Here is a 14,043-nt window from a genome sequence, read left to right as displayed (position 1 = left end):
GGTTTTCAATCCCTTGATGTTCTTCTTCTTCTCCTGGTATCCCTATTATATAGTTATTATTACGTTTCATATTGTCTTGCATTTCTCTTAATCCCTCTTTATTCTTTCTGAGCCTCTTTTCCTTTTCTTGCTCTTTCTTGGTGTTTTTTCCTACTTTGTCCTCCAGCTTGCTGATCCGATCATCTGCTTCATCTAGCCTGCTTTTCATTCCTTCTACTGTGTTCTTCAGTTCAGAAATTGTATTCTTCATTTCCTCTTGGCCCTTGTTGATAGTTTTTATTTCCTTTTTTCATATTGATATAGTTTGCAGTGAGTTCATTGTAGCTTCCCTGTAGTTTCTGGTAGCTCATTGTGAGCTCATTGAGCTTCCTGATAATCATTTCTTTGAACTCAATATCTGAGAGTTGTGTTGCCTGTATTTCATTTAGCATTCTTTCTGAGGCTTCCTCCTTTCCCTTCATTTGGGGATTGTTTCTTTGTCTTCTCATTGTTTGTGAGACTCTTCTTGTTATCCTAAGCTTCTTAAATTGATTTGTTCTGGTTCCCTCAGTTTATGGTGTGAACTTCTGTGGTAGAATACCTGTGAGATTCAGTGGTGCAGTCTCCTTTGAGTATTCTGGTGTTCACAGCTTCCCCCTACTCTTTTTTTGTGATCAGTTGGAGGGGTAAGGTGAAATGGTTTAAGACAGCTAGAAAGTATTCTATGATATTTACAGTAACAGCCAGTAGAGAAGAGATAGAAGATCCTTTGGCTATGTATAATGTTAACCGTGATCTTCCACCCCACTAGTGATGTTTTAGAAAGCATGGAATGAAGATAAGACTCTTATTGGGGAGGAAAGGATTGTGAGTTGGATCTGGAAAGCAGTAAGGCTGTGAGAGGTCAGATTTTGAGATAGGGTGAGAGTAAAGGATAGTAAATAGGTATAGTGTGTGAGAGAATAGAGTGTACCACTATAGTGATAGAGTTCAGGAAACTGCGAAGTGGGCTGAGATCTGGGAGGGAGTGTTGTGTAGTATTTACAATTGTATGGAATAGGTCTTATTTACAGTAATATTAGAGCAACAATCATGGCAGAATCTATGAGATCTAGATAACAAGAATAGGGAGTATAGAACCTTGGGTAGTATATTAATGGAACACAAATGAAGGACAGAAAATTAGCAATACACTATGAATGAGATAACAGGGGAAACCTAGCAAATGATACAGTATAAGCAGCCAAGCAAAGAAGACTATACAGAAAGAAGAATACCAACGTACTACTGAAATAAAAAATGTAAGAATAATGAAAAAAAGATAATACAAATATGCAATAACTTTCAGGTTAAAAAAAGGAAAAAAGCAGAAGATGGAATGAAGAAGAGATAAATTTGGAAGGGAAGAAATAACACTAGAGTGAAAGGAAGAGAAGCATAAGGAATTGAGGGGTATAAAAATAATTACTAAAAAATAAGAAGTTACTTAAAAAAAAGATAAAATCAAACAATCCAAAAAACAAAAAAACCAAAAAACCCTCTTGTTGGTTTCTAACTGGCCAACCCAGTTTTTCTGGTCTTGCTGGCCTCAGCAGGCTGTGGGGCAATTGGAGTGGCTTTTCTGCCTTCCCGATTGGAACTCAGTCAACCTCTCCTGTACTGTCCCCAGGGCTAGCCGTGCTCTCCCCAGAGCCAGTCTGGTGCCTCTCCTCAGGGCCCTCGGTGTGGGTCTGGGTGCTCCCAAGGCTGCTCTCTGGAGGTCACTTCCATGGGCTCCTGAATCCCGCGGAGTGCCCGTGCCTTTTCCGGGTTCACGGTGTGAGCTCTGGGGATCCTGAGGGATGTGCATTTCCCCTAAGTTCACTGCTGCAGGCTCCAGGATCCTGTGGAGTGCCTGCACCTTTTCCATGTTCACAGCTGTGGGGTCTGTGCCTTCCACAAAACTACACTATCTCTGGGTTGGGGGTGCAGGTGCATGACCAGGCCGCCCTTGGTCGCACAGGCTGGGCCCACATTCTTCCCAGGGCTATGCATGAGAGTTCACAGCCCCTGTGTGATTGTCTCTCACTCCTCACTCACCTCTCTGTGCTTTCAAGCAACAAAGCCTCCCCTGGTGCTGCTCAATCCTTGTTTTGCTGAGGAGGGAGTGGTTGACCCAGCTCTCTCCCAAGTGCCCTGAGGCAGACCTGGGAGCGCCAGGCCTGGCGGCTGCAACCTCCCTGGTCTCCATGCTGATCTCTGGGCCTTTATTAACCTGATGCAGTCTCCTTACCATTTGGTTTTTCAATGTACGCTATAATTTTTGATGTCCTGTTTTCATAAATATTGTGATACTGTTGGCTTTTGCTTTGTTCCTCTGTAGATTGGTTAGTTTTTCTCCTGAGTGTAGGGAGAAGTGGAATCTGCTCCCTCCTACCACGCTGCCATCTTCCTCTCCTTGTTTAGGTCTTTTTCTGGAGTTTTGTTCTGTTCTTTCATTTCAACCATATTTCTTTGTCTCCCCATTTTGTCAATCTCCCTGTGTTTGTTTCTGTGTATTAAATAGAGCTGCTTTGACTCCCTGTCTTAGTAGCATGGCCTGTTGTAGAAAGCACACCTGTAAATTGTATGGGGCGGTGCCTTGGGTAATTGCCAGGGTAGGGTAACCTGTGTCACAGTTCTGTGGCTCTGTGTCCAGGAGGGGTCTGAGATGAGACAATGCCACTACCTGGCCTCTGGAGTTTTACATGAGAGGAAGCTGTCTCCTGGCACTTGCCCCATTGCCAATCATTTTAATTTCTCCCCTTATGCCACTGGTACCTTTCCAGCTGTTGCCCTAGTGCTGAATCCCAGAGGGAGTGAATCTGCATAAGTTCTAAGTCCTTTGCAGGCCCTTTAAGAAGAGTTTCCTGAGAATCCTGCAGTTTCTTCTGCAGCCCCAACCCCCACTGGTTTTTAAGCTAGAAGTTATGGGGACTTATCTTCTTGGCACTGGGACTTTGGGCTATGTATTCCAGTCTGAAGCTAGGATCCCTCATTCCCAAGGTGTCCCTCTTGATTTTTATCCACCACATGTGGGACTGCCCATTCTGCATCTCCATGATTCTTTGTGCATCTCTGTGTCTCTGCCCCTCCTACCCATCTGGATGAGTGTGACTCCTTTAAATCCTTGGTTGTTGGACTTCCATACAGCCCAATTTTCTGAAAAATTTGAGTGATACCTGTTTTGTAGTGTAGTTGTAATTTCCTGTAGTTGTAAGAGGAGGTGAAGTATGTTTACCTATGCCTCCATCTTGACTGGAAACATTGTCTATTTGGTATAGTGTACCAGCCTCATGGAATGAGTTGGGAAGTATAACTTCCTTTCTGTTTTCTGAAAGAGTTTGTACATGGTCAACATTATTTTTTTTTCTGAAAGTATTAAGTAGAATCACCAATATAGCCATCAGAGCCTGATATTTTCTTTATGGAAATTTTAAATTTCTAGTTCAGTGTGTTCACTTATTACATGTCTATTGGAAATTTTTGTTTCTTCTTGAATCAATTTTGATATTTGATGTCAATTAAGTAGAATGGTAAATCCTTTCCTTAAGTAATACAGCCTATTTTGACCTTGGAACATTTAAAGTTCAGGATACAAAGTGTAAGAGACCCAATCCAATGTTAGTATAGTATTCTTGCATTACAAAGTTCTGTGCTTGTTTCAGATTTTATGTTCTTGTATACTGAAAGAATTTGTCCTGCTAGAGTAGGAGAGAGAAAGTAATTAGCTCAGGAACTTAAAGACCTTCCTGCACTTAGAAGGTGAGTTTGGCTTCATTATCTCCTGTTGGCCACCAAGTGGAAGTACTAAAGCTATATATGGGAGAGTCCTTAGTGGGATGGGATTTAATGTAATGATCAATGACAAGTGTCTGTCAAAGTGGCAGCCATATGGTCAAGGCTGGCAGCAGGTGCCAAATGGGATTGTCCTAGGCAAATCGGAACATAGGGTAACCTTGGCTTTAATGGCAGCAAAGAAAAATGTGCAGGAACTTGTTCATGCCTCAGAATAAGGATCATCATTTAGTGGCTAAGTCCCGAGTAGCAGCAGGCTGGAGGTATGATGATTTCTACTCACTGGGTCTCAGAAGTCCCAGTAGGAGTACATCCCATCTCTCCACCTTCTTTCCCTTGGAAATGAGCACACCATCCTCACAGCCACCAAACAGAAGGGGGAAAAAACACTGGCATGGCCACCCTATAAGCCCTGTGTCCCTGGGACATGTTCTGAGCCAGGAGCAAAGGATTCAGGGTTTATAGCCAGTTTCCCAAAGAACAGAGGGAAGTGTGGGTATGGTAGGAAATGCTGCCCACCCATATGGTTGCCTTCTCTTTGCCTGGGATGGAGGTGTCATCTAACTCAATACAATATGCAAAAAGCTCCAGAGATTTTACAGAAGGGCCATTAAGCAGGGAAGTACAGGCTCTGAACAGGGAGGTGGGACTAGGGCTCTGTCTTGTGGAACCTCCTTCTCAGACTCTGCCTGCAAGGTGGGCCTTAGTGTGGAGTTGCCTGGGGGTCCTGGGGCTTGGGTTTGTATGTGTGACCCTGTCTTGATGAAGCTCTGGTTACAAACATACACAATGTGCAACAAGCCTGAGTGGAGGCTGGTTCTGCCCACAGTTGCTCATCCTTCCCTTATCCTTCAACCTCTAGGCACTGAGAGCAGACCCAGGGACCTGAGGCCTGCCTGGCTTGGGGGAGTGGGGCCCTGAGACAACTCAAAATGGATGGGTCGGAGGAAGGCACAAAGAGTATCAGACAGGAAAGCTGGTGCCTGGGTGTAGGGTGGGCAGATGCACAGCCAGGAAGAGCTGGAAAGTGGGGATGGGGAGATGGCTAAGAACTGGTCATGCACTGGGAGACATATGACGGGGGCAGGACTAACTAGACCCCTTTGGTGCCATGTGGGGGATAAGATGACACCGAGACCCTTCCCATAGCCATTGGACGTTGTGGGGCTGAGGGTAAGGCCTGAGCCTCCCCTACTCTGCTATTGAGAACAAGGCCAGGCTCCTGTATAGGGTGTGAAACAGCAAGACAGGTAGTCAGTGCTGGGCCAGGCCTCACTGAGACAGCAGGTGATGCTAATAAGGCTCTGGCACAATGGTTACCCTTACTTGCTCCCTGAAGCCTGAGAAGCCTCTAGCTTTGTTTGTATGGTTACTGGGCAATAGGAGCACTTCCTGAGAGGCAGGATAGGAGGCTGACGATCAAAACCAGTGAGACAGCAGGAAGTGGCAGTATGACCCAGGTACAGCCCCTTCCTCTGTGGAGCAAGAGTAGAATGGCCCTTGTCAGAAACTGACAGTTGGTGTGGTGGGTGGGGGTGAGAAGGGTAGACAGTGGAGCAGGTGGATGGATAGAAAGGTTGGGGGAGTGGCTGGAAGGGGCATCCTCCTGGGTAGCAGGTGAGGCCAAGACTGAGGCGTGTGGCCTAAGCCCATTGCCCCCATACCTACACTTGGCTCACACACAAAACCACTGCCAGGGAGTGTTGATCAGCATAGACCACACTTGAAACTTCAGCCTTGAACTGGAGGTGCTGGCCTGACCTGGGCCTACCTAGTCAGCTTTGCAGAGTTGCCTGCAGCCAATTTCCCAAGCCAACCCTGCTGGGCTATGGAAAAACCACCTTTTGGGAACATATACCCTGAGAACAAAAAGGTGAGGTTTCCAGGGTAAAAGGCCTGGAAAGATTCAAGAGGAGTAATGTAGTAGGCAGTTATATAAGCATGAGCACAGTAGTATGGAAGGTCACCAGGGTGGAAAGCCCCAGGTACCTAGCAATAGGCAAAATTAGGAAAGCAAGGACTCTGCACCCAGGATGACCTTTTCTCCCCTAGCCTATCACTGGTCGTGGGGTTTAGATGCCCTTAGAGGAAGAACAAGGGGCCAGAGAATAGCCTCAAATGACTCCCATGTAATCACTCACAAAACCACTCCCTTAAGCATTAAGCCCTCAAGACAATGAGGTTCTGACCCACATCAAATAATATTAGTAACAAAGCCTTGGGTCTCTTCACCACAGAGACAGAGTTTTGGTTCAACTATCAATAACATCTAGGCCTCAGTTGAGTTTCAGCTCCAGGCTGAGAAAAGCAGCAAAACCAGACACCAATGCCATGGCTGACCTCAGAACCAGCTGCACTGATTAATGACCTCCTGCCTTAGTGCCAACCAATTAGTGGAAACCACAACCCTGAAAAGACACACCTGGATGGCTGATGAATAGCCTGCTGAGATCCTCCCCTGGGACCTCCCTTAAGATCTCACCTTCGGAGAGGACAGAGGACCCAGTGTGAGCTCTCAGGTTCTCTCTCTCTCTCTCTCTCTCTCTCTCTCTCTCTCGCTCGCTCTCTCTCTCTCTCTCCTGTGCCTTTCCCCACCCCTTGCCCCCAGCTGCATATATCCTTGTTTTCTTTCTCCTAAGTTCCAAGGGCCCCTCTTTTGCCTCTGCAACTTGTTTTCTGAGCCCATTTCTTCTACCTCTGAGGCTTTCCAAATAAACTTTTTCTTGTATATGAGTCTTGGCTCTGAAGTCTCTCTTAGCCACAACTCAAGTGTTGAGATTGCTGAACCAAGGTCCAATGACCAGTAACATTCAGGTGCTGTTTTGATGCTAACAGTGTCCTGCTTATATAGTCAAAAAGCAGTCTACAGCCCCCTTGGACACGAAGTTGTCCAAACCAAAAACAAACATAATTATACCTTGTACCCTGTGTGGAAGAGAATCTATTTGATCTTCTGACCAAATGCCTTGACCAGCACTCAGCACTCAGCCAGGTCTATGGTGGCCTGTTGACACACATGTCACCCACAAGAATGATCACTGAGCAAAACTTGCTCACATTTTGCCCAAAATGACCTGGCCATTCACACTTGGTGACCTACACTGAGGGTGGACTTAGCCCCTGAAACAGGAAGGTCATAGAGTAAGTGCCACACACCCAGGCCAGGGGTTTCCAACCTTTTGGTGTCTCTGCACCACAATGTAAGAAGAGTAGTTATCTTGGGCCACACATTAAATATACAAACACTAACAAAAACTGATGAGCAAAAAAAACTTTTAAGTAAATTGATGATTTTGTGTTGGGCCACATTCATAACCCTCCAGGGCCTGGACAACCCTGCCTCTGCTTTTACTTTCAGAGGCAATTTTATCTTAGGTTCAAGTTTATAATAAAAAGAAGGAAGGGAGTTTGTGGTCACACTTTCATCACAAATCATGGGGGACAGAGCCATAGAATGCAGCAGGAAGAAGCTTAGGGTGAGCAAACTTGAGCTGTACATTATAAAGGCTTTAGCATTCTTTCAAAGTTCTTATTAAACTCACTGTTCTTCATTGGACAACAGAGATAGACACCTGTGCATTGCTTAGAAAGCTTCAGTGGTACAGGTCTCCACCTTCTCTCTGTTTTTCCAGCTCTCTTCTTCCTTCCCTGAGCACTGGACTCCTCCCCCACCTCTGATGGCCTTGGAAGCCAGGTGTGCTCCCTCTGCACCAATCACAGGTGAAGGACAGAGATTCCTGTGTAAGCATCTGTACTTTTAGCAGGGACCCTGACCAAGATAATGAGCAGCGCAGAGAGGAGAGGTAGGGATGGGGCAGTTCAGGCCCTTGACAATGGGCACAAACATGGGGAGAGAAATGGGGAGAGAGAGACAAACCCTGCTGCTCTGGTGGAGGAGTCCTTCAGAAGCCCCTCGCCACTCTAGACAACAGGCAGGTGCTGACCCATTGTAAAATAACTCATAATCGATGTACTTCCACTCACATGGCAAGATGGGAATAAAAGTGTAAAACATGCCTAAGCCAAGATCAAGAACATGGCTCAGGATATTACCTGGTGCTTGGGGAGAGACTTCAACCAGCTGTTCCCTCTGGACAGAAGAGGTGGCAATGTTCGCTCTGCCCTAATAGCCATGGGGTCTAAGAAGACCCATGTCTGGCTTCTGTCAGAGCTGTCCACCTGCAAGATGAAGGAGGAGAGAGCATGGCAGGCCATGGGTCACCTGCATCATCCAGAATCACTGTTGGTAGCAAAGGAGGCAGGGCTGGGACTAGGGCTGGGGTTGGGGCTGGAAAAAGGCTCTTAAAGGGTGTTTTCCCACAGGGATGAGGAACTGAAAGGGGCACCCAGTCATCAGCATCCTAGCTGTGGACAGCTACCAATCCCTCATGGCAAAAGGCAGCCTACAGTGATGCAGAAGATGGCTTAAACCAAGATCAGGAGCATGGCCCAGGCCATCACCTGATAGAAGTGGCTTTAAAACAAGTCTAGCTTGTTTATAAAAGAGCAGAAACTCATCAGTAGACCCATCAGTATAAGATGAAAACTGGTGTTAGCACTGGGAACTCATCCTGGGAAATAGGTAGTTCAGGAAAAGTAAACTTAGCTGGTGTGATAATGCAATACTTTTATCTGACAGAAATCCTCTCTGAGAATTCTTCCTGCAAATTCCACATAAGAACAGAACCAGAGACCCCATTTCCACAGAGTTTTGTGTTATTCTTTCTGTGGGGTCAGGGAAGGCCCGTGACCTCTGGGTATCCTGGTGTTGCCCAGGTATGGAGGCTGGGAGGGAATTGTGGCCCCTTCTGGCCAGTCAGGTGGGCAGAGGCCACCAGGAAAGGAAAGAACACGGCATCAGAGAGACTGCAGAGCATATGAAGGTATGGAAGAGGGGCTGAATGGTGCCTAGTTCAGAGCCCTTTGTTGTCCCTTCAGAATAAAATGCACAGAAAATGTAGTAGATATAAATGCATTTCTCTGGGAAGAGAAAGAGAGGTTGAAAAACAGTCTAAGACTTTCTTAGTTGCGAATCCTTTGGGAATTTTCCTAAGAGCAGATTTTGGCTGCTGTCTACTGATTTTGGTCATCTGCTCTGGTTCTCTGAGTGTGACATAGGTGGACATGGGTCACAGTGGCCCCCGAGCTGACATGGGTTTCATGAGACTCTTAGGGAGACCCGAGAGAATATCATGTTTATAAAACAAGACCAAGGTGCCAAGGGCACAGAAATGTAATGTTGGTATAAAACATGATTCCCAAATAAAAACAACATACAAATATAAGAGCTAACAGAAAGGACATAGCCCAAAATCAAATCACATAATCTGGGAAGTGAAATCAAGGAATTATAGCAGATCTTGGAAGAGAGAGGTTAAGAAGTGTTGATTTTGAGAGACAATTTAAGTGACATGGAGAACAGAAGTTGGTGACACAATATTAATTGTTAGGATTTCTGGAAGAGGCAATGGGGAGAGTGTAAGAAAAGAAACCAAGAATCAAAGTGAAGAGAAATGCATATTTAATTCAAAGAGATTTAAGACTTTGGACCCAATGTATGCTCCAAGAGCCAGACAGGGATAGTGAAAAAAAGAAATAAGATTATGTGCAATATAGATGGATACCTTAAAGTTGTAAATGGCCTCCAGTTTTGTAGAATTTAAAACAGAGTAAGTCTTCAAGTTCTGAGAGTTTTTTAAAATTCTCACTGGAAGGAATGTTTATTGATTTTAGAGAGAGGAGCGGGGAGAGAGGAAGAAACAACATCTATGGGAGAGAGAATCATCAATCTGTTGCTTCCCATATGTACCCCAACTGGGGATTGAAACCACAACCTTTTTGGTGTGTGAAACAACTGGCCAGGGCAAGTTCTGAGAGTCTTTTGAACTTAAAATAGACTCAGCCAAACTATTGCTAAAGTGTGAGAGCAAACTGAAAGATCTTGAAATACGTGAGGCTCAAAGTACACGGAAAAGGTTCACCAATTAAATCTGAAAATGACCCACAGCAGTGAGCAAATAAATCTACAATTATGTTGGAATCAAATCTACAAGAAAATCAAGTTGAAACAACAATGTCTGATGACAGAGCTGTGAGTCAGAAGGCATAGTGAGAAAAAGATGACAAATGCCAAAATATGGCTTCAGGCATACATACACTCACCACACCCACTTCCCCTGCCCTGTTTCCTGGGACAGGTCTGTGGGCACTGGCTGAAGTACAATGTAGTCCCAGACTCTGTGCTGGGCTCCCTCAGGCTCTGTAGTGGCCTATGGGATCTACTTGGATTCTTCAGGAGCAGGACTGCATTGCCACCCCTGCTCTAAGTTGCTTATACATCTTTATCCACTCCTGCCTCCAGGGTCTGCACTCACCTCCATTAATAAAAACCAAGGGTTCTTTTCACCCAGTTTGAAAAATGTGCAAAGGGAAAATGTGTATTATCTAGTTCAAATTCTCATCTCTTGGGAGACCAGATAATATTAGTTTAAAATAACTGGAACCTGGCTGTTAATAAATGTGGCACTTCCTATTTCCTTTTGGAGTAAAATGGGCCCATTTCTGAACCTGAATCATCGGTGTCCTACTAAATGTTAGACTATCTTTTCAGACCTCCAGAGGTAAAACTTGTTAGTCCTCTGGTGAGCACAGAAGTACAAATGAAGCACTTACCTCCCTTGAAGCCAAAACACACTCTTTCTTTTTCAGCTATCAGAGATGTCCTGACTGAACAAAAAAGCATACACACTCTTGCTCAGCCCAGGCCCAACTGAGGAGGATACAACCAGGACCTCAGAACCTTCCTTGTTTACACAGCAACAACAGAATTTAAGGTACCTCATAAGGCCCAATCCTCTAGGCAGGCTCATTGCCAGTAGTGGGGGAAGGGAGTAGGGACTGTAGCAGACCTTGTGGAGACTCTGAGGGTAAGGCGCAGGGGGCCTCACATGGGGTGGGGTGGTGGGCAGTACTACCCTTCAACACCTGTACTTGAGTCCGCTTTATGTGGTCCCCAATTTTGATGAGAATGTTTCCTATCACGGCCCCTCAGGGGCAAAGCAGTTGATTTATGGCCACCCCTAGCTGCCTGACCTCTTGCTTCAACAGCTTATGGTGGCAAGTGAGTAGATTTCAAGTTTCCTCATCACACTTGACCCCATCAGCTATTTGTCCTTCAGGAACATAGACTCCCACTTTTTGTCCAGGGTGTGGATACTTCAGGGTCAGGCCTGGGGACTGTGGCATAGACATGGCTATTTGGCCCATATGGCCCCAGGGGCTGCCCTCTTGGTGGACACAGAAGGAAAAGAGTCAGGGAATGAAGGATATGTGAACACCCTGTGCTGAGCTGGTAGTCACGTGACAGGCAGAGAGTTTTGTTTTTTTTTTAACTTTTCACAGTAATTTGTTATAGATGCCACAATAACCATTTTTCCTCATTCCATTTCTTCAAATTTTGTTTCTTTTTGGTTAAAATACCAAAATCTTTTATTTTTCCTTTAGTGAGGGCCTTTATATAGTAATATTTCTTGATTTTTGTTCTTTTTATTAAAAATTATTTTATTGATTATGCTATTACAGTTATCCTGATTTTTTCCCCTTTGCCCCCTTCCATCCAACAACCTTCACCATTGTTTATGTCCATGGGTCATGTGTACAAATTCTTTGGCTACTCTATTTCCTATATAGTTATTTACATTCCCATGGCTATTCTGTAACTACCTATTTGTATTTCTTAATCCCCTCACTTCTTCACATATTCCCCTCCATGCACCTCCCATCTGGCAACCATTAAAATGCTCTCTGTATTCATGATTCTGTCTCTGTTCTTCTTGTTTGCTTAGTTTGAGTTTTAGACTGAATTGTTGATAGGTATGGATTTATTGCCATTTTATTGTTCATAGCTTTAATCTTCTTTTTCTTAAATAAGTCCCTTTAACATTTCATATAATAATGGTTTGGTGATAATGAACTTAGTTTTTTTCGCCTGGGAGCTCTTTATCTAGCCTTTGATTCTAAATGATAGCTTTGCTGGGTAGAACAATCTTGGCTATAGGTCCCTGCTTTTCATGACTTTGAACAACTTGCCAAAAGTCTAGCCTGCAAACTTTCTTTTGAGAAATCAGCTGACAGTTTTACGGGAACTCCCCTGTAGGTAACTAACTTCTTTTCTCTTGCTGCTTCTAATAGTCTGTCTTTATCTTTAACCTTTGGCCTTTTAATTATGACCTGTCTTGGATTGGGCCTCTTTGCATACATCTTGTTTGGGACTCTCTGTGCTTCTTCAATTTGCATGTCTATTTCCTTCACCAAATTAGGGAAGTTTTCTTTCATTATTTTTTCCAATGAATTTCCAATTTCTTGCTCTTTCTCTTCCTCTGTCACCCCTATGATGCTAATATCAGACCTCTTAAAGCTGTCCCAGAGACTGCTAATAGTATCCACATAAGTTGGGATTCTGTTTACTTCTTGTTGTTCTGATTGATTGTTTATTGCATCGTTATGTTCCAAATCATTGATCTGCTTCTTAGCTTCATCCACTCCACTATTGTTTCCCTATAAATTGTTCTTTATTTCAATTAGTGGATCCTTCATTTCTGGCTGAGTATTTTTTATGCTGCTGAGGTCCTCACTAAGTTCCTTGAACATCCTTATAACCAGTGTTTTGAACTCTACATCTGATAGATTGCTTATCTCCATTTTGTTTAGCTCTTTTCTGGACTTTTGATCTGTTCTCTCATTTGGGCCATGTTCTTTTGTTTCCTCATTTTGGCAACCTCACTGTGTTTCTTTCTGTGTATTAGGTAGAGTTGCTTTGACTCCATGTCTTGATAGTGTGACCTAATGTAGTAGTAGTCCTGTAGGGTCCAGTGGTACATCCTCCCCTATCATTCATGCTGGGTGCTCAAGGTATACCCTTTGTTGGGCTAAGTACACCCTCCTCTTGTAGTTGAGCCTTTGTTGCTGTTGGCAGATCAATGGGAGGGACTGACCCAGACCAGTCAGCTTCAAAAACTAGCTGTGACCACTGATCACCAACCTCTGCCCTCCATGGAGGGTCAGCTGTGCAGGGGCAGGGTCATGGTTCTCTGACATGGTCTATAGCTGGTTACAGTGGCCCTGGGGTTTCCAGGGTGGTGTAGGCCAAGGTCAGCCTCCATCTGTGTTTTGCTTGGGGCCACCCTGCCTGACCTCTAAAGCAATCTCAGACGGCTGCTACTTTTACTGGGCTTGGAGATTCCCAGATGAAGCCAAACTGTGAATCTAGGCTGGCTGCTGCTAGTGCTGGGCCTGGGGCTCACTGAGGCCAGCTGTTGCTTGTTTGAGAGGGTTTAGAAAGTTGTGAAGCATGAGCCAAGACTAACCATTCATATGGAAAAGTAGCTTAGGTGGGCTCATAAGTGGGGTGGAATCTCTGGGAATCTCTAAGGCAGATCAAACAGTGTTAGTCAGGTTGATGGAGTCTCAGATATGGGACCAGCTTTCTGGCTCTGTTGGAGGAGGGTTAACAAAGGGACAATGGCCTCTGCTCACCTCAATGCCTGACACGTCATTTTCCCCCTGAATTCCACTGGTGCCTTTCAAGCTGCTAACCCTGTGCTAGAGCTCAGAGGGAGTGAGTCTTAGTAGGTGAGTATATGTGTGGGTTCTTTAAGAGGAACTGCTTGGGGCTCCAGAAGTTTCTTCTACTAACTCAATCCCTGCCTGTGTTTATAGCCAGAAGTTGTGGGGACTTATCTTCCTGGCACTGGAACCTTGGGTTGGGGAGCCTGGTGTGGGGCTAGGACACCTTTCTCCTGAGATATCCCTCCCAAATTTTTATCCACCACACATGGGTGTGGGACCAGCCTCTTTTGCATTTATACCCCTCCTAATAGTCTGGATAGCACTAACAATCTGATAGAAAGAACTCAAATATTGACAGTTTCTTTGTAAGCATATTGCAAGCACCAGCAGTTCCATTGTGCCTGTACAAGAAACAGTCTTGACCATGATTTCAGGTGACACATATCAGCCAACTGCAGGAATTTGCCTGGTACTGACCAGCTTCATGATGCTGACATTAGAGATCGATATCAGGACCAGCAAGGATACTCCCTGCATGTCCACAGCCTCTTCCCCTGGTCTCTTTGCTCTCCTTGTCCCTCTTGTTCCTTATAAAAACCCCTGCCTGCACTGAGATGGGAAGATGGGTTTTGATATGAGAGTCCCTCATATTCCAGATTGCTGGCACCTGAAAAAAAAATT

The 14,043-nt window shown here is 44.8% G+C and overlaps 1 long non-coding RNA gene across 1 annotated transcript; it reads left to right on the top strand.

Annotated features, from left to right (window-relative positions):
* The first annotated feature begins 2,478 nt into the window (after positions 1 to 2,478).
* Positions 2,479 to 13,270, top strand: LOC118500457. The gene is made up of 3 exons (XR_004903015.1): positions 2,479 to 2,627; positions 5,236 to 5,238; positions 13,245 to 13,270. It is a non-coding gene; the product is annotated as an uncharacterized LOC118500457 (long non-coding RNA).
* The last annotated feature ends 773 nt before the right edge of the window (positions 13,271 to 14,043 follow it).

Source organism: Phyllostomus discolor, chromosome 5 (genome assembly GCF_004126475.2).
Source record: "Phyllostomus discolor isolate MPI-MPIP mPhyDis1 chromosome 5, mPhyDis1.pri.v3, whole genome shotgun sequence".
Taxonomy (NCBI): domain Eukaryota; kingdom Metazoa; phylum Chordata; class Mammalia; order Chiroptera; family Phyllostomidae; genus Phyllostomus; species Phyllostomus discolor.
This window is presented reverse-complemented; position numbering and strand designations above follow the sequence as displayed.